Here is a 3932-nt window from a genome sequence, read left to right on the forward strand (position 1 = left end):
GTTTCCCGTTGGGTATTAGAATCTGAATAATGACGTCGGACCAGAAACGACTGATGAAGAATCAGCGTGTTCAGAGATGAATTAGAAATTATTAATTCTAAGGAGAGAGACAAGCAGAATGCAGGCACCATCTCACGGCGAAGACCCAAAAACACGAAGACGACAACGGTCAAAAAGAAGCCGGCATTCAACAAGGGAATACCAAAAAGAGATCAACAAGAATAGCCACGTAGACGAGCAAAGGTCGAGGAAGAGAGGGCCAGGACATTAAGGAGAGACCTCTATGATCATCCATAGAGGGGGGGTATCTTCAGCTTTGCTCTGAGTGGAACCGGCGTACACCTTTTTTTTTTTAAAAAAAAAAAAAAAAGTAACTAATATAAAAGAATTGAAATAATAAAAAGTCCGGGACCGGGAGTCTTCCCAACATGCTATTATTGCTTTCCCCATTTTTATTTCATTGGAGGAAAAGGAATGGGACAAAGTTGCCACAAGATATTGAAGGGCAGTCAGTCCTCTTGTGTCCCTTTAGGCCCAGTTCATAGTCAGCCAAAATACCTGATGCAAGCAAAACATCTGGCTAGGCTTGCGCAACGAGTCCACATCACGTCTCAGTGTGTGGGGAGTTGCTTGGTCGAGGCTTGATAAATAACCACGGCGCTCGTTCCTAGGCAAAGCCTCTGGGTTCTTTTGGCGAGCCGACGATTGAACTTGTTAAGTTAAGCGAGCCACATCAGTCAGCGATCAGTCAGCGAGCCATGTCAAGGATCTGGCAATGATTCATGTATTCGCTGAGTCGCACACATTCTCTTTCTATCACCTATTTTACTAGCAGTTGGTTAGAAGATAGATGCAAGGGAATAATACAGATCAGTTTGATACAGCTTAGCTATTGAGATATCCCGACGGTTGTGAGCCCGGTAGCCCCCCAGTAGTTAGCCATCGGACCTTGCACCCGGTTAAAAACAGTCATCCAAAAGCAACCTACCAAGCCGCCCAATATCCACAAAAAAAACGCGCGTTTACCACCAAAATGGCAGAGGAGCAGACAGTTACGAGAATGACTGTCACCTTGCAGACTCCCAGGGATTGGCAACTGTGGACTGTGGTACAAATATATAAAGGACGCAGCCCGCCAACGGAAGGTACTAGACTTTATTGACATAGAAGAAATGGCAAGATTCAGTGAACTCCCAGAACCGAAGGCACCGATATTGCCAAATCTGTCATACGATGATGCGAATTACGCTTCAGTGAAGTCCCAAGTCGATATGCAGAATGCAGATTTTTTGGACCAAGCTTGATGCATATGACCGCAATCTAGCTGGAATCTCTGCCATTCGAGACCTGATCTGGAGAACGGTTGCAGCTAAGGAACTAGCTCTCATTGAGGATAAGGACGATGTAAGGATCTAATTTTGGCATTGAAAAAATAGGCTCTGCCCCAATTGAAAAAGACCGTCAGCTAGAGCTTCAAATGAGATATATGAATCTCAAAAGGACACCAAAAAATGAGAAGTTGAGAAGTGGTTGGATGAGTGGTCACAAATAGAGAGTGATCTAAAAGAGGCGGGAATTTTGGCCCAATTCAATGTCAAGCACGACTTTTTAAACACCATTATACCTTTGAATCCAGCATTCACAGAGACGTGGTTAAGAGAGGTCGACAAGGATACAGACAAAAGCTGACCTTAGATGAGATCTTGCTGTTAGCAAGGAGACAACATAGGGAGATTGGCATAACAAAAGACCTAAAAACACCTGACGTTATGATGCCGTTGACGCCGGAGATCTCACTCACCCAAAGTTACCAGCTCCCCAACCTCTGCAAAACGCGCCAATGAGATTAGTGCTGATTTTGACGAGTCCAATATACTGCCTGGACCTCGAACGAGACGATCTTCCCATTTGATTGCTGTTAATATGACCAAAAAGCACCCAGAATTGGCTATACACGCTGTCTTTGCAACTTTAAAAGCCTGATTTGAATCCAAAGATTCATCGATCCACGTTGCCAAAACCACCGGAATACTGGAGGAATCTGCATGACCATTCATACAAAGATCAATTCATTGATGCCGCAAAATGGAAATGGCAAGCTATGACTGAGAAGAATACGTACAAGATTGTTAACATACCTGCGAATCATGTCTCAGTTCTTCCTCTAAAACGGGTGTTTACATATAAATTTGACGATGATGGATAGCTCATGAAAGTCAGAGCAAGAATCTGTGTTCGAGGAGATCTACAACCACCTAACGCCCTAGACACCAGAGCTCACACGCTCGCAGCGCGTGCATTCCGTGCCTTGATGGCGCTAACAGCTCCGTTTGATCTGGATACCAAACATCTAGATGGTGTTAACGCATTTACGAATAGTGTCATTGACGAAGAGGTCTACTGTGAGCTTCCGGATGGATTTTGGAAGTTCTCAAACACTCATCATCTACGCAAGGCAGAGTCGGTTATCAAACTTCAGCGAGCTCTATTTGGATTACGACGCTCACCAATGCTCTGGCTTAATGAGTTCTCTAACACTCTTCTAAGGCTGGGTTTTACGGCTGCCAAAGATGATAAATGCTTGTTCTCCAATGACCGCCTAATTATATTCTTCTATGTTGATAACATTGTTATTCTCTCTCGACGTGAAGATAGGGAGGAACGAGATCAACTAGTCCAAACACTCAAAAACACGTATGAGATTCGTGACATAGGCGAAATCAGCTGGTTTTTAAACACCCGGATTCTACGTGATCGTTCTTAGTTAAAGCTTTGGTTATGCAACGACTCCTATATTGATACAATCGTCAATATGTATAATCTTACACACGCCAAACGAGCTCATACACCACTCAGTTCAATGGAATTACAGCCTAATATGGAAAACTGCATCACCTCGGGAGACCTACTACTATCAACGCCGTGTTGGTCCTGTATATACCCAGCAGTAATCTCACGGCCTGATATCGCATACGCCGCAGGCAAGCTCGCCACATTCATGCAAAATCCTTCAACACGTCATTCTAGTGAGATTGATCGGGTTAATCACCTATCTACGAGACACCAAGGATCTTGCAATTCAGTGTGATGGCAATTACACGGGCTCCGCCATTGAACAAGCACTACAGTCTCCAATTACGACTAGTTCCAGGCCAAAACCAGAGGTCGCAGAGATATTAGTGATGCCTCATTTGCTGACAACCCAGACCTGCGGTCTACAGAGGGTTATATCTTCAAACTATACGGTGGCCCTGTTGATTGGAAGTCAGCACAGCAAACCACAATCTCCACGTCCACTACTGAGGCTGAACTTCTTGCCATATCTCACACTGCCAAAGAGGCAATTTGGTGGGAAAGATTCTTTGCTCATCTTCAGTTCGACCCACAGCATAAGCTTCAAATCCTCTGTAATAATAAACAGACTGTCAGCATACTTACGGAGAGTGATCCTACATTCTCTACAAAGCTCCGCCACATTGATATATATGGAAACTGGCTCCGCGAGCGTGTACAGGCAGATGAGGTTAACATTGAATGGACCAGCACCGCGAACAAGCCAGCAGACGGTCTGACGAAGGCGTTAACGCGCCAGAAACATGAAGGTTTCGTTAAACTTCTGGGATTAGTGGATATCACTGATCTTATTAAAAAAACAGGTCAAATAACCGATCTTTGTGATAATCACACTCATTTGCTTATTTTCTTTGGTTTTGATACTTCCGGAGGACTAAATTGCATTCATTACCTCTTGTCTATATCTTATTTTTACCAACTATTTTACTAGCAGTTGGTTAGAAGATAGATGCAGAGAATATACAGCTCAGTTTGATACAATATTAGCTATTGAGATATCCCGACACCTCATTCGTCTGCAGACAATAAGGGCCCTCCGAAACAATCACACACACACACACACACACACACACACACAC

This window comes from Paracoccidioides brasiliensis (genome assembly GCF_000150735.1).
Source record: "Paracoccidioides brasiliensis Pb18 unplaced genomic scaffold supercont2.2, whole genome shotgun sequence".
Classification (NCBI taxonomy): Eukaryota; Fungi; Ascomycota; class Eurotiomycetes; order Onygenales; family Ajellomycetaceae; genus Paracoccidioides; species Paracoccidioides brasiliensis.